This window comes from Peromyscus maniculatus, chromosome 18 (genome assembly GCF_049852395.1).
Source record: "Peromyscus maniculatus bairdii isolate BWxNUB_F1_BW_parent chromosome 18, HU_Pman_BW_mat_3.1, whole genome shotgun sequence".
Taxonomy (NCBI): Eukaryota; Metazoa; Chordata; class Mammalia; order Rodentia; family Cricetidae; genus Peromyscus; species Peromyscus maniculatus.
In genome coordinates this window covers 27,548,478-27,572,730 of record NC_134869.1, presented here as the reverse complement: position 1 = coordinate 27,572,730, position 24,253 = coordinate 27,548,478, and positions in this window count along the sequence as shown.

Sequence of the window (24,253 nt, the reverse complement as noted above, 5' to 3'; positions counted from 1 at the left end):
AAGCTTGTAATGATTCAAACTTATTCTGGTTTGCAATCCAGAGCTATTACAGAGTCTCCAGACTTACCAGCCTCCCAATGAACTATTTCTATGCTGACACTCAGGTGTCCTCAGTGGATAGTCCCACATATTGACCCCTAATATGTAAACTTACTGCCACCTTTATGTCTGTATTTCATCCAAGAAAAGAATGGATAATTATATGAAGAGGCTTACCTTAGCATCCTGGTAGTATTTCATCAACTAGAAAGTAGTCACATGATTAAACTCAACAGATAGACTTCAGAAGTACAGTGTTTAGCTAAATGACAACTGGTGTAACAAAAAATAAAGTAATCCTAAAGAGATCATTTTCCTGTAGTCTAAACTAAAGTCTGCCCATTTAGACATTTAACTATTATGTGTCTGTAGGTGGAAGTTTTCCTGTTTCCTACCTGGTCCCGCAGCCACTCTGCCCCAAGTAAACACACAGAGGCTTATATTAATTACAACTTGTTTGGTCTATGGCTCAGGCTTCTTGGTAGCTAGCTCTTATAACTGAACCCAACCCATTCCTATTAATCTATGTTTTGTCATGTCGCTTCATGTCATTACCTGTTCTCTCACATCTTGCTTCTCCTAGGGTAGTTCACAGTGTCTCCCTGACTCCTCCTCCTCCTCCTCCTCCTCCTCCTCCTCCTCCTCCTCCTCCTCTTCTTCTTCTCTCTTTCTCTCTCTCTCTCTCTCTCTCTCTCTCTCTCTCTCTCTCTCTCTCTCTCTCTGAATTACTGTCTGGTTTCATTCTGCCCTACCATAGGCCAATGCAGCTTTATTTATTAACCAATGGGAGCAACACATACTGGCAGCATACAGAAAGACATCGTACAACATGTGTCTTATCATTTTTTTCTTGTCAGTTTTTCACTGCTATGACAAAATGCATAAAATAATCAATTTGGAAGTAGAGAAATGTAATGTGTATTTTGTCTCATTCACAGGGTTCTGTCCAAGATCATTTTTTCTTTCATTGCTTTCTATGGTTAGGTAGTGCATCATGGTGGAGAGCACAAAATGGATCAAAGCACTAAGTTCATGGCAGACTGGATGTGGAAGTTGATTGTGAACCGTGATAATCAGTCTTATCAATAAAAAACAGGAGTCAGATATTGGGCAAATAACCTGAAAGATCAGGTAAACAGAGGAGCAGTCACCAGTGACTTCTTACCTCTCTGGATCTTCCAACTGAAAGGGCAGAAATCCTGTCACCCCCCCACACACCACCACCGCATACACCTTATCACTTTCTCTCTCTTCCTCCTGAGTGCAGAGTACCTGAGTACCACCTGAGTGTGAGCAACCACCACCTGGCTTCTATGGTTAACTAGTGGCTAGCTCTGCCCTCTGGTCTCCAGGCAAGCTTTGTTTGTCAGAACATAAACAAGGTATCACACATGAATCAGGGAGGCTAGAATCCCAGTATGCCCAGCATGGTCTTCATACCAGTTAACCAGCTGCCTTCTCCTCAGCCCTTCTTCTCAAAGACTGAGTCACCTTCCCTATCATGCAACAGCCCACAACCAAGCCTTCAGAATGTGGAATGACAATGTTTATATTAGCTCTAAGAATTGATAAACTTATAAAGGGAAAACAAAGTCTCATATATAACTGAGGAAAAATTTAAAATAATTTTGTTTTATGAAAAAAAACTTATGATCTTTAAGGAAGGCCTTAAAATTTCACATTAACTCTTATTTGGTAGCATCTTCAATAACACATTGTAGGTTACGTTTTATACCTTTACATATATATTTGTTTAGTTGTGATCAGTTAGTATTTCAAATCTAGGTAAATGATGAAATAAATTATGGAACATGGATTGGAATTGGAATATGATGTAGTGTTTGATATCAAGCTTAAAACAAATTTCAATGAATGAGCTTATGTAATGATGAAATGAGTATGTTAGGTAGTTTTCTATTTCTGTGATAAGACATAACAATAAAGACAACTTATAAAAAGAAGAGTTTCATTGGGTGTATGGTTCCAGAGAGTTGGAGTCTATAATGGAGTCATGAATGCATGGTAATAGGCAACTGGAGTAGTATCACATCTGGAACCACAAACAAAACGTAGATAGAGTACATTGGCAATGGCATGTGTCTTTTTAAACTACAAAGGTTGACCCCAATGATACACAACTTTTAACAAGGCCACACCTCCTCCAACAAAGGCCACACCTCCTAACCTTTCCCAAAATATTTCACCATTTGGGAACCTAAGTTTTCAAATACATGAACCTACCGGCGCTATAAAAACTCTCAGAAGGAAAAAAAAAAAAAACATGATGGAAATTATCCACAAATTAATTTCCCTGTAATTTCTGTAACTGTACAGACCCACACATAAACATGCATATGTATATTCATAAAAATATCATTAGAGTGCCTCATTTTCATTGCCAGAAATCAGATAGCCTCCACAAATGATTTTCAGTAGTTTTAAGAGTGTCTCAGAGGAACAGATTGCATACTCTTTTCCAGGCTTGTTTGGCACTCTAGTGCTGACATTAATGGAAATTATATTTACTAGGTCATCTCCCTGTGACACACAAATATCTTCATTTGGCAATGTAACTGTTACTACCACTGTGGCCTTGAAAGGGACAGTAATAGCTTTTATCTGTTCTTTTCCAATGAAAATGGGTTCTTCACTACATCCAGGCTTATGTATTTACAATAAAAAGATTTCACATTGACAAACCTCAGAGTCCAGAATAAACTTTCACCTTCCCTTAAAGAGAGAAAGGTAAGCTTTTAAAATTAATTTCAAATTAGTATCATCTACCAGTTATTGTTATTTGAATAAAATACACTCAGCAAATATTCTGCAAAATATTCTGAAGGACTGAAAAATAAAAATTTAATATCATTAAGAGATTAAAAGGATGATGTTGAGGTAAAATTATATTTAGAAAAAGTGTAAACAGTATACACTTTAAAATTACATATTAGGCAAGGCAGTTTCTAAACATCTTGACCTTTACATTTCAGACCCTTACCATTAATTAGTGTAAAAATATTTCTGTGCACGTAAATTACTTATGCCTCCTCAGAACTCTGTACTGATGTAAAGATAATTGTCTAACTATGCTTTAGAAATCACTTTTGTTCCAGATGCTGTATTTTCACTGACATGATGCTTATGGAAATACAATTAAGTATTGGAATCTTTTACTAACCAATGTGAAGAATCTATAGTGAATTTGGCCGTGTGTTGATGCAATGCCATCATGTCATATAACAGGGCTACTATCTTGGAAGATGAGACTCACTCTCCACATTTTACAAATACTGAAGATGAGGCAAGTGTATTGAGGTTGTTTCTGTCATCATGTCATTAGTGACACACAAGGCCGGTGTAAGTGTTGAGAGCACTCAGTAAACATTGAGGACTAGAAAGCTGAGGCTTGGGTGGAAAGATAGGATAAAAGTTTGTTATCCAACAGTGAATGTGTTTTTTGGGGGCAGAATAAGGATATCAGGAATAAATCTCAATTTGCTGAAGCAAAAATAAATGTTTAATACTTACTTTTAAGAACTGAAAATGAATAATAATGAAAATCTGTGTTTAAAAAAAAAGAAATAATGGTCAATTATACTGAAAGAGAAACCATAATGAGGAAAATGACTCATCCTTATAGCCTCTCATCTTATCTATTAAATATGTTTTTGATTGTTTATCTTTCCATAGACTGCACCTAAAATGCTAAAATGAGAAGTTATCTATATAATATATACAATATATATATATATAATTTTGTGTATGATCCAAATTGCTGACTCTCTTGGCAATGATTATCTCTACTTGCTCTTTTTTACTCAATTGCTATCATTATTATAGATAACATTCCTGTCAAAACAGAAGTATGCCATGAAGAAAAAAATTATTAATGGAAAGCAAACCCCAAAAATAAAGAATATGGTCACAGAAAGTCTTTAAATAATAAGCAGTATACTATTAATGTTATAGTTATCATCACCATTAAAGAAAAGAAAAAGTTTCCAGAAAAACCTAAATTTTCAGGCTGAAGTACTTACTAATATTGAATAGATTCTGATATTGTAATCAAGAACACTAAGGTAAGGAAAAGAGAATATAGACATCATGTACAAAGGTATTGAAAAATGGTTTCTGATTTGCTGCAAATCAATGAAATAATGCAAAGAAAATGACTTATAAATGAAAAGTTTCCACCATGTATAACTGTGAATCTAGTCAGAGAGTATACAGCAAGAAATTTTCAAACATAAATATTAAAAATGAATTAAAATATGACTTTTATGAATATCTAAGTCATTTATACTTTTAATGTCAAAATGACTTTCCAAGAAAATTTGAATTTATAATTATATAATAGCAAATTCTTATCTATAAAATATGCTAAACTGTTATCCAATTGGAGAAACTTAAAGCAATGTTTGTCATCCTCTTTTCTTAGAGATAAAAATCAATTGTATCTCCCCTGGACAAATTCATTTAAATTGCTTTGAAAAGGATACATTCATGTGTGTTTTTCTTTTTCATCCTGAGGACTAAACCCAGGGCTTCTAATCTATTAGCAAGTAATTAACCACTAGGATACATGACCAGCTCAGGAAAAGATATTTTGAAAGTCTAAACTCCATCTCTACCACAACAAACTTATAAAATGGATTAGTCAATGAAACTTGAGAAAGCACACCTCTTTGCCTTAGCAAACTACTAAAGGATTTACATAATAATGCCTAACATAAAAAGGACATTCCAAAATGCTTAGTCCATTTCCAAGTTTGAGAGTTTTCATTCTTGACCTAAGAGAAGGACCTCAACACTGTAAATTTCTAGACACTTCAGAAGCTGTTAAAGGCTGATGTTCTACAACACAAATGAAGTAACTCGAGAAGAACTCTACTAAAGTTTTAGAGGACAGATGATCTCTTTAGATCCTTTGTTCCAGGATTATAGGAATAAGTGAAGAATCACAATGATGTCTATGTCTCAACTACTTTGGACAGTTTTTTCAGTTACATGTCTGCTTGCAGTGTCAAAATACCTGAAAACAGCAACTTAAGGAAAGAAGAAAGATGTAGTTTGGCTTACAGTTCTGTAGCTGGAGTTTTCTCCAGTCCCGCCCTGGCCCACAGCCACTTAGACCCAAATAAACACACCGACGCTTACATTAATTAAAACTGTATGGTATAATGGCTCAGGCTTCTTGCTAGCTAGATCTTACATCTTAAATTAACCCATTTCTATAAATCTATACCTTGCCATGTGGCTCATGGCTTACTGGTATCTTTACACCTTGCTTCCTCTGTGTCTGACTGGCAACTCCTGACTCAGCCTTCCTGTTCCCAGCATTCTCCTCTCTCTTTGTTCCACTTATACTTCCTGCCTGGCTACTGGCCAATCAGCACTTTATTTATTAACCAATCAGAGCAACACATTCACAACATACAGAGCAATATCTACAGCACAGATTCAGATTACTGTCTATCATAGCAGAAAAGTCATGGCAACATTAGTTTAAGCAGGTGGTCATGATGCATCTATAACCAGGCAGCAGAGTGTAGAGAAAACTGTTGTGGAGCTGTCTTCTTTTTCTTGAGTACAGGAACAAGTGTATAGAGCGCTGCCACCCTTATTCAGTATGAGTATTCCCATATTAATTAGTCTAATCTAGAAATGCCCTCATGTATTGTTGTAATATTATGAAAGTAGCTATTACCTTCTAAGAGAATAAGATTTTCACTGGACCTCAGAGGCAGTTAGTAATATACCTTGAAACTACTTAAGACTTAAACATCCTCCCCTGCTGTGTGATCAGCCTTTTGTTTAATATGCCTTTAAGAGAACAATGCAACAATCAACCTTACTTGCCTAGATTTCACACGTAATTGACTTTTGTAACCTAAATTAATGCACAGCCTAATCTCAAATAATTTAATTTTCATGTTCCTGACCCAGAGGAATGCATGCAAGTTCTAATGAATACTTCCTGAAAGTACCAAAATTATAGTTTGAAAGCAATATACAAAAAGAATATTCACCATAAAGGTTGATACAACATTTGGGAATTACTTGATAACCAACGGTATTTGCAGCACTATTAGTTATCCAGGTCATTTGGGGTCAGTTGGAGTCAGTGACTTAATCCCTTGTAAAACTTAAATATTCTGTAAAATGTCCCTCATTCCTTCCCCATGTGATATTTTCTATGCTATTCAATAAAGACAGAGAAAAACCACTTTGTTAGTGACAGATACACAGAGACAGTCTGAAACTGACAGATATAGAGAGACACACACAGTTATACAACAGACAGACAGAAACAGGGACAGACTCATAAGTCAACCTTCGCACAGGCACAGGTTTGGACACATATAATGGACACACAGTGGATAGAAAACAAAGGGATCATGAAGTAGAAAATTCAAATCTGGGCTTGCTTTTGGTTAAATGATGCCAAAGGGAAGTCTTTTGACTTCTTAGTACAACACAGAGACATTATTGGTGACTTGGGATTTATTATTAATGCATTCAAGCCAACGGCATGCCCAGACAAGCAGAGACGTTTGTTTCCATGGAGATATTAAATCTCATCAAACTGATAATCAATATTGACAAACGCAACAACCATTCAGAAGAAAAACATATATATTTTGAAAGAACAATTTATATACAAGAAATATACATTAGGATATATGAAAATCATATATATATTTTGACATTTTGTTGTATCTAGAAAGAAATAACAAGGTACATAGAAAACTGTAAATAAATATTGTATATTGCTCATATCAGGAAACTGCATTTTGTAGATGTAAAAATGTAAATGTAGTACAATTCTTGAACTAGAAACTATATATATATATCTCAAATAAATTAAGTGCTATTTATTAATTCAATATATACTTTGATATCACTAGATAAGGTTAATAGATAGTGGAAAAACATTATTGAAATAAGATAACCATACTTTCTAATATGACAAGAAATTAATGGATGTCATCTAAATTAACTTTAGGAAGTAAAGCATTAAGAATTCTAATTTTAATTTTTATTTTTAAATGAATAGAAAATAAGTGAAATGTGTAAAAATTATTGTCTCTGGAGTGATGGTCTATGGTACATAAAAACTAAAGAGTATGTTTCTAATTTTTATTTTAAACCAACTTTGATTTAGCAATTGTTGCATTTATAATAGTGATAAAAAGAAAATAATTTTAAGCAAAATGAGAAAAATGTAAATACATAACATATGCATCATTTCTATATGTAGACAAGGTGGGGAATTGGTTCCAACTGAGGCAATGTTTGGTTATATGTCTATAATGAAATTCATATTTTCCTTGATTGAAAAAGAGACACTGGGTCAGTGAAAGGTGCTTTCCATAAAGCCTTGAGATCTAAGTTTGATTTCCTAGACTCCATGAAGTAGAAAGAGAGAGCTGACTGCCAAGAGTTATCTTTTGACTTCCAAGTGCACCATGGCATGAATAACCCTCTACACACACACACACACACACACACACACACACACACACACACATACACACACACACAAAACAATCACAACACAAACATACAAATTAATAACTAAATAAAAATTCAAGTACAAGTTTTTCAGTAAACATTGTATGAATTGATTTCTCCTAATCCAACAAGTTGTGGATAAAATTGAGTTGTCTATAAAGTTTGCTACTTCAAGATCACTGACATTTCCAGAGTACTTACATAAAGTATAAGTGTGCATGTAATGGAATGTATAAGGGTTTCATAAATTTAATTCCTCACATCTTGCTTCGTGCTGTGCAGCACAGATTTATGTCTTCTTTTCTCATGTTCTGTATAATTTAAGTTTTAAACCTCAGGAAAGAACAACAACAACAAAAAGAGATGAAGGATGAACTGCGTATGGAGTGACATGAAGAACGCTCAGATTCCTGTATGGAAGGCAAGTCTTTAATATATGCAGGCATGTATTTTCTTAAAGCAGATGCTGACATTACCGAATAACAAGCAATTGAACGCAGATGGTGTGCTTGGCATATGGAAATGGCTACAGGAGAGTCAACGCTCAGCAGAGTGCCGATTTTCTTTGCTGTTAGGGTTCTTTGTGAGTTAAATACCATAGACTTCTTTCTCACTTAATGCCTCTCTGGAAAGGGACGATTCTGAGCCAATATAAAAACAGTAATTTAGCAAATATTAATAAGATGAAAGAATAACTTCTTTATCCCAAACAATCCTCAAAGAAATTGTGCTACAGCATTTCAGTGCTACATGAAATGTAATTCATGATAATCTTAGTGTTTTGTGTGAATTGCATTTACATTTTCCATATACTTTGTATTTGTTTTAATTCTTATTTTGGACATGATCATTACATCTGTTTCTGTTAGTAACTGAGCAAATTAAGCTAAGCCTTGCTGCACTGATATCTTGCTATTTCTGATAATTGTGAGTCAGACTTGCAACGGGATAAAATTATATCTACTCTCTCTTATTCATGTTTCTCACTGAAAGTGTGTCTGGGTACTTAACCAAATTATTCATGATGACAATTGAATGTGGAAATAAAAAAAGTAAGTGCTTCAATCTAGCTATGAAATAGATAATTGTTTCAAATTACCATTTGTATAGCAAAATAATGTCATATCTTATTTTAAAATATAATACTAAGACAGCTTCATCATGTTCACAGCATTGACTAGACATGTTAAAAATATATATTTAAAGGTTTTTTCTTTCTAAAAGAAGAGAAAGGACCAACTACCTAAATTCCTTGAAGTGTCCAAATTACTTTATACTCACTTGGAAAAGGATTTCAATTATTTTGTCCCTGAAATGCATCTTCCACATAAAGGTTTTCCCATTGACTTCAAAGTTGGAACCACAGGGGTGTGCATTAGCATTGAAATGAATGAAAAACAGATTGAAACTTTTGAATGAGCATAGCCAATTGAAAAGCAGCTAGTAGAAATGCTCATAGTCTTCACTCATGCTAGCTGACCATTTTAAACTTTATTGCATTAAAGTCAACCAAAAGGATGCACAGAATTTTGCTGAGCCTATGAAAATTCCATAATGACAGTTACAAGACAATCAAAAGGAAAATTTCAACTCTTTCGAAGCAATAAAGCATTATTTTGACTTAATGAAAGAGACAAATCACTGAACTCTTGCTTAGCAAACTTTTCATCATGTGCTATTTTCCATGATACATAATATTGTTCAAAGAATCTCACCATAGTGTAGGTGAGGTTTAACTGGGAGAGTCTTTCCATAGAGTTGCAGGAACATATTTTCTCAGAAAGGGCTTTGCTCAGAATGCATTTTAGACTAGGTGTGGAGACTAGGCATGCATTAGTAGACCACTATATTATCATCTAGGGAAAATAAAGTTGCTCTCCCTTAGTAACTTATTTCTGGACAGTAAGTTTGTCAGGCTTCTTCAGTATTTAATGATTCCCAAAGAATATGTGTTAAGGTGTCGGGGTGTATTAGTCAGGGTTCTGTAGAAGAACAGGATGGCTAGGATGAATGTTTCTTGCAGAGCAGGTTTATTTAAAAGGCCTATAAAACACTGTCTGGCTAATCTAATAATGGCTGTCTTCACAATGGAGAGGCTGAGAACTCTAGAGGTGCTCAGTCCACTAGGGTGGGTACCTCAGCAGTCCCAGTCTGGCACTGAAGGCCTGGGCAATGCCTGGAGAGAGACTAGTCTTCAGTCCATGTCGGAAAGTTGAAGAAGATGGGTTTTGATGTCGGACGATAACATCAGAGGCAGCAGCAGAAACTGAATGAACTTTACAGCAAGATGCTAGCAGAGTAGATGAACTTGCCTGAATAAGGTGCACACAAACAAATGAGAAGCAAAGATTTGTTTTTCTTCTCGGATCTCTCCCAGATGTGTGTTGCCAGTATTTATGATGTGTTTGCCCATTTTGAATAATCTGCTTAGGAAAAAAAATCTCTTATCCAGTTAAGCTGACACCAAAATCAATGGAGCTTTTTTTTTTTTTTTTTTTTTTTTTAAGAGAAACCTTCGAGGAGACAGCTGACTCCAGTCATAACCTCCCTGGTACTGATTATGTTTTGAAGGATAGGCTTCATAACAAACTCTTGAAAGGCTGCAGGGCAGAATGGAAAATTTCTTTGGGAGATGTTTGATAAAAATTCTATGCACGTCACTTTTTTTTCCTCTTCACTCTGATATATTATGGGTTGGGCATTTATTAAACAGTTAAATAGTGGACTAGCCTGCAGAGGCCTGAAAGAAAAGTTTCATTCAACAATATCTAAGGCCATCTAAATGACAAATATTGAGAGGAAGGATACTGAGAGGATGAACATTTTGAAACTCTAATCTGATAAAATGGACAAATACTTAAGCTTGGAGAGAAATCTATGGCTTAAGATCTAGTAAGTAAGGAGACTCAACAAAGAAAGTATCACATAAACCCTGTCTACTTAATAGTCCTGTTGCCAGGACAAAATGAAAACACCAGACAAAAGCAATATAAAGTAGAACACTTTACTTAGGCTTATAGTCTGAGATTGTAGACCATATAGTGAAGGAGTGTGAGCATAAGGACCTTGAGGTAACTGGCCACATTGCATCCATGTCAAGAAGAATGGTGTAATGAATGTTTGTTCTCAGCTCACTTCCTACTTTATACATAGAATTCCAATCCCGGAAAGGTGGCAACCAATGTGGATGGGTCTTCCATTTCTAAACTAATCAAGATAACTAGCAACAGGGATGCCCATAGTCCCATTTTCCAAGTAATTCTAGATCTGATCAAGTTGGCTATTAGGAGTAACTTTTCTGTGAATTTTTCCAATGGCCTTTGCTATTATTTATCTCTTCCCAATCCCTAGACATTCTTTTCCCATCCCCATACCAATTTAACTCTCCTTATTGTATTAAACCTCTCTAAACCTTTCTATTATTGCTCTCTATATACCCACCATGGAAGTCCAATCACCCCAATGAGCCTTTACTAGTTTCCTGATCTCTATGGGTACTACAAATGAAGTAGTGCAAATGAATTGCTGAACAATCTTATTAATAAGAAAAAAAAACCTGGAGCCAGATATTGGGGTAAAAACTGAGAGATCAGGGAAGCAGAAAGAAGCCATCCACATTCTTGCCACTGGAAATTCTCAGCCAAAAGGAGAACTACTTCTTGTATACTCACGCCTATATCCTTTTTGTCCCTGCCATTTCACTTCCCCTCTCTGCACAGCTACAACACTTCTTCTTTCTGCCCAGCTCTGTCACCTCCTGTCTGTCTGTACAGACCTCCAGACCTTTATGGTTAACTAGTGTTGGAATTTAATGCGTGTGCCACCACACCTGGCTCTGTTCCTAGTGTGGCCTTGAACTCACAGAGATCTGGATGAATCTCTGCCTCCTGAATGCTAGGATTAAAGGCATGTGCTACTATTGTCTAATTTCTATGTTTAATATAGTGGCTAGCTTTTCCCTCTGATCCTCATATAAGCTTTATTGGGATGCACAAATAAAAAAAAACACCACATGAAGATTCAAAACTAACATCTACACCTTGCTCAGAATGTTTGATTCCAGCTACATGTATTTTCCTTGTGAATTTCATAATTTAATTTCTTTATGAGCTGAATATATTCCATTGTGTTTATACCACATTTTCATTATCTAATCCCCCATTCATAGACATCTATGGCATTTCCATTTGCTGGCTATTCTTAGTAGAGAATCAATGGATATGGAGAAACAGTTATTGATATAGTAAACTACAGTGTATGCCCAAAAGTAGCATAGCAAGATCATGTGGTAGATCTCTTTCTAGCATTTGAAGAATCACTAAATTAATTTTTATGCTTTTCACTCCCACCAGCAATGAACTAAGTGTTCTCATTTATGCACATCCATGTCAACATTTGTCATCTTTTTTGCGGGGTCGGGGGGGAGGGGGCGGATCTTAGTCATTCTGACTGGTATAAGATCATTTTGATGATATTCACCCTCCCCCAATTCTTCCAAGATCCATTGTGGTGATATTGTGTTCCCCAAAATATTGTGCACCCTAATAAACTTATCTGGGGTCAGAGAACAGAACAGCCACAGTATTAAACATAGAGGTTAGGCAGTGGCAGCACATGCCTTTAATCCTAGCATCCAGAGGCAGAGATCCTCCTGGGTCTCTGTGAGTTTAAAGCCACACTGGAAACAGTCATGCATGGTAACAAGAACCTTTAATCCCAGGAAGTGATAGCAGGAGGCAGAAGGTATATAAGGCACGAGGACCAGGAACTAGAGCTGGTTAAGCTTTTTTGACTTTTGAGCAGCAGTTCAGCTGAGATCTATTTGGATGAGGACTCAGAGGCTTTCAGTCTGAGGAAACAGGATCAGCTGAGGAATTGGCAAAGTGAGGAAGCTGTGGCTTGTTCTGCTTCTCTGATCTTCCAGTATTCCTCCCAGTACCTGGCTCTAGGTTTGTATTTATTGATAAGAAAATTTAAGATTCAAGTTACATCCCATGTCTCCACCTTTTCTAACCACCAAGCCCTGGGGTCACTTTTTTTTTTTTTTGTTCACCCATCGAGTTCAATTTGTGCTGCCTGCATATTATTGGATGTGTGACTGTCTGCTAGAGCATGGTCAACTTGCCAGTGGTACTACTCTTAAAGAAAACTGACTTCACTTTTCTGGGCAACTATCAGTTGCCAACAGATCCTCACTTAGAGATAGGGTGTTATGTGCACCCCTGTTTCCATTCTGGAATTTCATCTGACTTAAGCTTGCATGGGGCATACTATCAGAATTGCTGTGAGTTCACACATGCTGCTGCCCTGCTGTGTCAAGAAGACAATTTCCTTTGACTTTTACAGTGTTTCACCATAATCCCTGAGCTTTAGCGTGAGTGGTAGTGATATAGATGTAGATGTACAAACATCTCAAAGAACTAATAAAAAAAAATAAAACCAAAGGAAAAGAATACTTGAAAGATCGTCCTCCACAAACTTCAAGCTCAGTGTCAGCCAATATCAAGACAATTTCCTTAGTTGATTACTTGTCTCACTGCTTTAGCAGAATGCCTGATAAGAGCAAGTTAAGAAAGGAAGGGATAGTTTTGGCTCACCCCTGGTGGACACAGTTCATCATGGTGGGAAAGTCATGCAAGTAGGAGCTTGAGACAACCAGTCACACTGCACCTTTCGCCAGGAAGCAGGGAGCAATGAATTCTTATCCTCTGCTTACTTTCAAATCTTTTATAGTCAGTCCAGGACTCTAACTCATGGCATGGTATCATACTCATTTTGGGTGGATCTTCCTGCCTTAATTAATCTAATTAGATAATCTCTCATGTTTTTTTCCGGAGTCTTGTTTCCGTGGTGATTCTAAATCCCATGTTGACAATCAAGATTAGACATCACAGAAGCATTGGTGACTTTTCTTGGGGAGACAAATAAATGAGACCTTCTGTACTCAAAGGTATTTCTCTCTTCAGGTAGGGTATCAGTAACAAACAGAAGGAACAGTTTTATCCACATCTAGCTTGGAGAACAAGATTCTTCACTGTGCTTGTTAATAAGAACATGAATAACTCAGACTGAGGTATTATAAACCAGTTCATCTCAGCAGGCAGCTACTTTACAAAGGCCCCTTTTCTCTCTCAACTGCTGTTTGCTGCTCTGTCACTTCTAGAATGGGCCTCTTGAGTAGTTCCAATTTTCTGGGCTCTCTTATTCTTGAAGATTTCATGGAGTTATCTGAGGCCATCTGAGCTCTCAAGAAGGTAGTGATTAAAATCCACAATAAACACCTATGCAATAAGTAGATTTGGGAGTTCAGACTACCTAGCATCTAAAGTGGGGAGTCTGATGGAGATATACCTTGATCAGAGGGATCTTCACTAATTCAGGGTGGCATTAAAGTTTAAACAAATTACTGTACATCTACTTGATGTAATAAGAAATAGAAATTGGATGTTGCTGTTGGAAATTATGAAAATAAACAATAATGTAACTTTTAAAGCAATAAAAATATTAGGATCATGGCAGGTCCATGCTGTAGCAAAGGTAATTATGGTAGCATTTATATAGCTTGGGTTTGCTGTGCACTGATGACAAGTGGTTAATTTTACAAAATGAACAAATCCACAGACTCAAAAAATCACAATCAAAGCCACGAGAAAGAAAATATTAAAACACAATAATCTGAAGGTAAAATTGTGAATAGAGAGTTATAAATTACTGTTTTCAACATCATAGCAAACAGGTAACATGTATGATAAAGAGGTGAATGAGGCAACTCCAGCCTGGCACTTTAGCATTCATGACATTGAAGAAGTATCTCAAAATTAAGACCATTATAGGTTACACATCAATGCAATCTTAATATACAAATATATATATATATGTATATATATACACATGTGTGTATATATATGCATGCACGTATATGCATATATATGTGTATGTACACATAATATATTTATATATTTGTATATTTGTTGCATAACAAACATATATTATGTTATTCTTGCAGCTCTCATAGAGTTATAGGAGCCACCTGAGCTCTACATACAAATATATATATATAGCTTAAATATACATGTGTATATGAATATACATATATATATACACAAATATTTCCATATATATACTACAATCAACAATATGACTTTTTTTTTTTTGGTTTTTCGAGACAGGGTTTCTCTGTGTAGCTTTGCGTCTTTCCTGGAACTCACTTGGTAGCCCAGACTGGCCTTGAACTCACAGAGATCCACCTGGCTCTGCCTCCCGAGTGCTGGGATTAAAGGCGTGTGCCACCACCGCCCGGCCAACAATATAACTTTTAAGTTAGGCTTCAGTTCCAACACCAAAAACCAAAGCTGTGTTTTATAACCTCCTTGGCTTCTAAGGTTTTGTAGCTTCAAAGAAAGTAAATTTGGTTCAATGTTCTCATGTACTATAATAATTGTTTCATATACAACTTCCATTATTTAAAATATATTTTAAACTACAAACAAATACACTACTATTTGTAATGAAAGCCAGTTGAGAGAAATATCTAATTTCTAAGTTTTTAAGATTGCATTTTCTTAAAATATAGCACATATTTAAAAACAAATCACTGCCTCATGTGGGTGTCATTTTTTTCTTCAGTTACACTATACCTAGATCACATCCTTACCTATACCCATTATGGAGTTCTCTCCTTACCTTTTAAATTAGCTTCCCTACTTCAGACTTAAGGGTTGTTGCTTTCATTTGTCTTAACCAAATACATTAGGGCAGGTAAAATAATATGACCTTTCTTTGGGATTTTGTTCTAACTGCTGTACCTCAGCTACAAAAAAAAAAAAAAAAAAAAAAAAAAAAAAGAATGAACTGATTCCCTCTAGTGAATTATTGGGAAAACCATTATCTAATATGTGTTTGTAAAAGGCTGTCAAACAAATGTTGTCTGAACATATATAGGATTATTTGTGGTTTAGAATGCAGTGTGCTGCTGCCAATATCACTGAACTGAAATATTTTTTGTATATAACTTATGTTCTTCATTTAAAGAGTTTTTTATGACATTGTAGATATTCTAAGAGACAGTTTTATTTTAAAAAATACATAAAAGTTACATGGTATGTAATTAAATTAATCAAAGGCTATCAATTTGGTACAGTGAGTTCCTCAGCAAGAGTGCTTTAGAAACTTGAACTTGATTAATTCTGATTTATAATGCATTACTATCAAGTAGAGTAGATTAAGCATTTGCTGTCATGACTAAACCATAAGGAAGGAGACACTTAGTTGAATATGGTTATAGAGTACATTGACAATACAAAGTGTTCTCATTTTATTTGCACATTCATATTAGACTATGTCTTTGTGATGCTTGAGTGCTGCCCATGTAGGTAATTGCACTCAGAATGCACTTTTACGAACTTTAGTGTCTAGGTAGCAGGGTACCCTGAGATTCACCACAAAATCAATTTTTTAAGACAGTTCTACCCAATGTCAGAAATTGGTCTTCTGCAAAATATCTTTTCCTTTCAAAAAAGTCACTTGAAAATATGACTAATATGACTTGAAAAAAAGATCAATTTGTACATTGGTGATATAAGCACTAATATACATAAGTGACCAGAATGGGTTTAGTTGGCTCTCCCATTATAGCTCACTGGTATTTGTTCATTAACCATGGAAGCTAATACTTTTCAAATGAGTAGTTTTGTTTGGTAGCTTGGAGAAGTCTGTGGGATGTAATTAGCACTCGTGTATCCTATAACTTAGATATGCTGTTCACTATGGTAGTCCCACCAGTAAATGAACCATTACACGTTGCCATTTTCTTTTATTTCACAGATTGTTTGGATACACTGTGACCTGAATTTTTTTTTTAACTGAAGCTTGTCTTCACTTACAAGTAGACTTTTATTTTTGTTCAGGTCATATCTATCCTACCTTCATTTCCTAGGGCAAGACCATTGCCTCAATCATCCTTTTAACTCTTTTTCTAACTCCTGACTGTGTTCTCCAACCGTTTTGTTTCCTTCCCATGAGATATCCTGTGCGTAAAGGGCTGCCCAGTCAGCAGATGATCACAAAGGATCTCACTGCCATCACTGACCACTGTACAAACATTGCCCCAAGCTGCTTCCTGGAGTCCTTCCTTTAAAGCTTCGACCCACAAAGCTGAAAATGAGCTATCCTCAAACCCTTAGCCTTACCCCAGAGGGAGAAAATCTTTGAGATTTTCATCTTTGTCTATGAACTATATTTCTATAGCAATCATGTTTGGAATATAGAAGTTAAATTTTTCTCCCAACAATTCAGTCTCCTAATTTACCAAAACATTTGATTGATAGTATTTTTTTGGTAGTATAGTTTAAGATTCAAATGAAATGGTCCTATTTTTGAAACTCCCAGCACCCAGGGTCTGACACAACATTAAATGGAGTATTTCCCTCCAATGACTTTGAAAACTATTGACTAATACGTGTTTCTCAAAAGTCTTTAGTTTTAATTTTGTAAATGGAGATATAAGGACTGAAAAATTTTGGATTCTTTCTCAGTTCTTAATAAATAAAACTGATATAGGGTGAGATGTACTTACCATGCTAGACTTTAGAAAAATAAACACTACAAATATAAACAATTCTACCTTTTTTTTTTGGTGACCTTTGTTGGTCAATTACAGGCCAATGTGATCTAAAGATGTGATCTAAATGATATATTTATGTGGGTTTGGGTGACCTCACAAATTAGAGATTTTGTCTATAATTTTTTTTGTTGTTTTTTTTTACATTTCCAGATTAGAGAGTACATGTATGGCAAATTCATAAGAAATAAATTCAGCCATCATTCTATTTTAACCTATGTGAAAGTTATTTAAATGGTATTTTTGTCTATTGAAAGACTGAAAGTTGCTTAACGCTCTCAATGAGATAGACTGAACTTAATACATTTATCAAACAGTACTTAACAGAGAATTAAGTGGAGAAATGGATTTTAACTAATTTGAAGTACATATACTTTGAAAGGAGAGATTTAATACTAGCAGAAATTAGACTATCAAAATTTAAATTAACTAGAAAATCTTATGTAAATGTAAAAAAAACAACAAAAAAGCCAATAAATTATAGCTACTGTCAAGGATGATTGTGGTGATATTATGTTCCCCAAAATATTGTGCACCCTAATAAACTTATCTGGGGTCAGAGAACAGAACAGCCACTAGATATAAATAGAGTCCAGAAAATAGTGTCACACACACACACACACACACACACACACACACACACACACCTTTAATCCTAGCATTCTGGAGGCAGAGATCCATCCAGATCTCTGTGAGTTCAAAGCCACACTGGAAACAGCCAGGCATGGTGACTCACACCTTTAATCACAGGAAGTGATGGCAGAAAGCAGAAAGGTATATAAGGTGTGATAAACCAGGAACTAGAGCCTGGTAAAGCTTTTAGGCTTTTACAGCAGTTCAGCTGAGATCCATTTGGATAAGGACTCAGAGGCTTCCAGTCTGAGGAAACAGAATCAGCTGAGGAACTGGTGAGGCAAGATGGCTGTGGTTTGTTCTGCTTCTCTGATCTTTCAGCATTCACCCCAATACCTGGCTCCGGGTTTGATTTTATTAATAAGACCTGTTAAGATCAATGCTATAGATGATGAATGCTAATTAAATTGAAAAATCTGTGGCAAAAAGTAAAATAGATAACAACAAACTAAAGAAATGAAAAAAAAAAAAAAACCACAAGCAAGTTTTTAGACAAAAGGATAACCACACTACTAACTATGCTAACTGTTAATATTCTAGGAAAAGAGTACATTGATATATTTTATAACATGTAAATATATTACATATTTTTGTGTATATTCATCTATCCATATTTCTATCTACCAAATTTTTTTATAGAAATCATATAAAATTTTTAGCCTGGGGATGAGACTAAGATCAATGTATTCATAAATCTCCCCCATAACATATTAAAATTTGTAGACTAAAGAAATTGTTAGAAAAGGGAAATTGGTATAAGAGAATATTAAATAACATAATGTTGATAAAAAAGTGTAACACAGGGAATTTTTTACTCTATATGAAGTTACCTTCGTTCCACTTTCCTCTTGATTTTTGCCATATATTATATGTCATTCCTAGCCTCTCACTTTTCCAGGACTGATAAGTATGTATTTTGGACTAGTTTACATTAATGAGTTAGCAGATTCCTTATGTATGTCTTCTCACTGTATTTAGATGAGCCAGCGTGGTGCATGTGGTTGTACTTTTAGCATTCATTTTGGGCAAAAATCAAGCACAATTTTTCAAGATAATTAAAATGAAGTTTGCCATAGTATACTTTTAGTTAGAAAAAGTGGGTACAAAGCAGGTATGTGATAAATTATTTTGATTGAATGAATGAAGCTTTTGGGAAGCATTTTTGATGAAACAATGTATGTGCAGCATTCCTAATCAAAACAGAGTATATCATTGAGATATATAGAATATATCATTTGGGCACATTCTATAAAGTTTGCAAACTAGGATATATGTGAACATATATTAGTAAAAGGAGTGATATTCATTAAGTAATATTACTTTCTACTTAGTGTCAATGATTATTTTATATAAAGATTGGTTTTTAACAATCCTATTTCTAAAAAAAAGACAGTGGTAGCATATATTAGGAATAAAATCATGTGATGCAGTATTAAAATTTAAACTGTAATGCAGCATTAAGTACCAGACTTGAAATTTAAAATAGTAGTGTCAGGTTTTATTTTTAAATGCTACTGTTGTTCCATAAGCAACTTTCCTCATTTCAAAAGTTACATCACAGGTGACTTTAAAAACACTTTCATTATTACCATTGACTGAAGTGACTTTCAATTTATTATATCAAATTATTATAGTTAATATTTAAATCAATGATAATAGTTAATTCATTGAGGCAGTATTATTTCAACAAGAGGCATTCAAATGTATCCAATTACTTATAGTTTACGTGAGCGCTATGATATCATGGTCCCTGTCTCTAGTAACAATATTTAAGGGTTTGTGACTTGTGTTGGCAATTATCACTGTTCTGTTTAACTAAAGGTTCTATTGGCAGGTCTTCTGTAGTTACTTTCTTAGACAGAAAGGCCACTAAATCTAAAGAATTGGTTGGAAAATTTCTGGCCCTCTGAGTGACGGCTTTTTTTTTTTCTTTCTCCAGATACTTGGGCCAAACAAGAAAAATGAAAGTTTTTCTCTCTCCTGCCCTGTCCCACAGCCCCTTCCAAATAATCACTCAGAGGCTTACATTAATTATAAATGTTTGGCCGATGGCTCAGGCTTATTACATTTAAATTAACCCATATTTCTTATCTATGCTTTGCCACATTGCTTATGGCTTGTTACCTTATTTTTTTAACGTGTCTTACTTCCTTGGCGGCTGGCTTGCATTTGCTTCGAGCCTGCCCTTCTTCTCTTCCTGTATCCCCACTTGGCTTTCCCGCCCAGCCTTATTCTGCCTGACTCTAGGCCAAAACAGCTTTATTATCAAGCAATGAGAGAAGCACACATTCACGGTTTACAGAAGGACATTCCACAGCAAAACAGAGAAATAAGGAAAGTTATAAAAGACAAACCTTGGCAGTGTCTTCATGTCTAAGTCAGAGCCAAATAGTCAAGTCTTTGTTCAAGGTAAATTTGTGGCCATTAGATATTCCACATGGAAATTCAAAATCTCTCCCAAAGACAAACAGCAAAGTAAAACAGCTGACTAGTTCTATGATTGAGACAGAAAACATGAGAGATGTACAAAACATTTCATTACGATAGAAGTAGGAGCTGGCTCAAAACAAAACACATGAATATTCTACGACACATAAAGAGTTCCCTGTGAAGGTAGAGCAACTCCAGTTTGTGCTGCTCATATAATTCTAGGTGTGGGATTATTCCTGGGCATGTGGCCATCGTGCCAGGGTTCATCTTAAATAAAACTGACTTGTCTTCCCAGAGAAACCACCATCTGTCCATAGATCCTTAGATGGATTGGAGGCTCATGAACTCCTTCATACTTCATGCTAGAATGTTGGTAGATATAATCTTGTTTAGATCTTGTACAGGTAACCAGAGCTGCTATCAGTTCATAGGACTGCAGTATCCTATCACGAACAGAAGACATGAGCTTCCCTGACCTCTGTTCAATCTCCCCATCTTCCATGAGACTCAGGGAAAGGATGTGATATGGATGTCCAATTTGTGGCAAAGAACTTTACTGACATTCTTTGCACTATTACTTTTGAGTTTCTTAGTTAACTGTCTTCCACCACACACAGAAAGTTCTCTGATGATGTGTGAGAACCACGCTGATCTATGGGTAGAGGGATGTACATTTAGATGACAATTTGATACTATGCCATTTTGGCAGAATAATAGAAATAGATTTACTCTTGTGGCCTGTAGTTCTTGGCCAAATTTATAGCATGTATCCTCCTATGCAACAGGCTTGAGATCCAATTACAAAGCAGTTGGTTGCCCTTATCTCATTTGTCCCCCTATCACACCAATGGGCATATCTTGCCACAGTAGTCATTTCTGCAGTTCATATGAGTCCCAGTTGGGTGACACTATTGGTGTGACATAGTCCCCCCAGCAGGTTTCACAGCACCTCCCAGTACTGTGGAAACTAACCAGTAGTGAGGACATTTCCTAGCCACCAACAGTCTGATTTTTTCCATGTCCTGTGACCAATGTGTGTGATGTCTTCCACAACGATATGTTCCCATTATGCCCTGGTGGGCAACCAAGAGCAATGATAATAGACTGTATTGTTTGGTAGAGGCCTCTGACCAACAAGTCAAAGGAAGCTATCTCTGGCAGTATATTTTTCACTGTCAACTTATGGTTTCTGGGATAAATACATCCCCCTGTGTACGGTAACTCCAATTAAACAGTGTGTGTGTGTGTGTGTGTGTGTGTGTGTGTGTGTGCGTGTGTGCATGCTTCAAACATCCTTAGTGTTAGTTATCCTTTCTCCAAAGCTCCTCCTCTGCTTTACCTTCCCATCCTTATCCCCCACTTATGAATTGTTAAATGCAGCAGCCTTCATTTTAAGGATGACTTTCAGGCATTCTGCCTCCTTAGTGACAATTTGTAACAAGCAAAAATCTGCCAAACAGTTTAGTCTCCTATGTTTGTATTGGTACATATCAAGAAGAATATATCTGGCTAGAAAGTGATCAAATGTCTGGGCTGTGTGATGGATACCAAGAGGTCCACATCATATTACTACTTTATATCAATTTTTAATTTTAAGCTTTTAGCACTTAATATATTAAATACATGTAAATCAAATTTCTCTAATCCATCAGTTAATATAAGTCAATTTACTTTGATATTACATGTTTTTTTCTAGACTTGTCAGCATTTATCTTAGTGTCTTTCGTTCTGCTTACTTAAAGGAAGACATAGTATGAAATATTTATTTCTTAGTTTTAAAGGGAAATGTCTCTTTGGAGTTCCATTCATTTACCATTATGTTTAAGGGGTATGCAACATTTGTTGCATTCTTCTATCTTACTGCATTTGGTCATTTTTATATAAAATCACATTTATTAACATGGGAAGTAAAATATTTTATTTATAACAGTATAAACTATTTATTATACAAATGTCCTGTCCATTTCTTTGTTTCTATACAGAAACATCAGCACGGTCAACTTAAATAGTTTAGATTTTTCAGTCAGTAAACTAATTATGTTATAGGAAAATACAAAATTAAATTATCTTTATTAGTGTAACTGAATATGTAAAGAAAATCATAGATTTTCCTTCAGTTTTTATATTGTTAGATGAAATATGATCCAATGAAAGTTATTTTTACATGTAAGAAATGTGGAATATATTTACCTTTTAATTAAAAGAATAAAATTGCATTTTGTTGGAATAAGATCCATAAATGAAGCTGTATGAGATTTCTGAGAGTTTGTGAGAAAACTCCAAGTAAGCAACAGTCCTGTAACCTCTGCTCCTTATTGCATGGATTTGTCTTGGAATGTGTTTTCATGTCCATCCATGTAGTAAATAGGAGTGGGCTTTGTTTCAGAACTTTGATCAAAGCATCTTACGTTTGTTACTCAAAAACATCTCCAAGCACAGGTTGTCCTTGTAATCTTATATAGCCTAAACTCATATGAACTTTGCATATTTGACCTTGTTTAAATCTGAGAATATTCTTTCAGAACACAAATGGCCTGATGCTCTGAAGAATAAAGTTGACGATTGCCTGAAACTTTAATCAGCCTCCTTTTTAATATCTGCTCTCCCAGGTTCATGTCTCCAACTAGCATAGTAAGAGCATTGCTGTAAAACACAACTTACTGTTTTGTAAAATAATTTCTATCTGGGGCAGTTTTATGTTCGTAGATATTATGAAACTGACAAGGATGTAGTTATCTGTGAACTTCATTTCTCATTCTCCAAACAGAAAATGATAACACATTTATTCATTAGATTTCTTTCTTGAGGGTTCATAAAGTGCTACTTTGGCAAAGACAATTGCATTTTGAGCTCTTTTTATTAGAGAATTCTACCCTGGTCAAATTAGTACACTACATTTATCTTGCAGTGAATGAGAATTAATTTTATCTGAGTGTTTATTTTCAAGAGCACTTATCATTTTAAATCCTTAAATTGCATGCAGTGCTTTCTTAATACAAAGATGAATCACTTTCTCATCAGCAAGATGATAAAGAGTTCGTGCTCCCATTGTTCCTTGCATTATGATAAGGGCACCGCTGCTGTATGACTGACTCAAGTGGGCCCTTCATTCTTTTCAAAATTAAAATCTGAAACTTTCATATGCATGTTGGAAAATGGCAACTAGAAATGCCCACCATGACTGAGGTAGACTGTTTTTATGTTTGATAATTTAGGTGTATCATTAGCCTTTTAACAGTGATTTTTTTTATTCTTGGCGAATTTCATATGTCTATATAATTAAATTTGATCATTTCCATCTCCATCTTTCTACAGATCTCCCCCTGCCCCATGGCTAACTTCATATTGTCTTTTCTTTCTTTTATTTTATGTGTCACCCACTAAGTTCATTTAGTGCTTCGTGTAAGTACATGGGTATCAGGCCATCTATTATGGCACAGGCACTCTACCAGAGGCCACTCCCACAAAGAAAAATGGCTCTTCTTACCTCAATCAATATCTCCTCCTCCAGGGGTGGAGGTCCCTTCCTTGCCTTTGGTAGAATCTTGCCAGTCTTGATCTTCTGCAGGTTTTGTGCAGGCGGCCACAGCTGCAGGAGTTCATGAGTACAATAGCCACATCATGTCCCAAAGACAGCATTTTACAGTATGCCACATCTCTGGCTATTACATTCTTTCTGCTTCCTCTTCTTTGAAGTCCCCTGAATGTGTCATTGTCACTATTTATTCCTGGCTCTTTTGATCAGTTATGAGTCCCGGCACTGACTGCGGCTCACGACTAAAAGGAGCTCCTCTGCTCACTCTTGAGAGAAGCCTTGTCCTACAGGTATAAACATAAACGTTTAGACAGTAAAACCATGGAGTAGACTAGTGGAATGATATGTGAAGAATGAAGGGCACAGGTTCAGAAAGAAAAGATAACAAAAACTTTACGTTTAGAGGTTGTGAAGGAAGCAAAATATGTGAACTGCTAGAAACACGAAGAAGAAAAAACAAGAGGCTAATAGGTGAGGAGAAT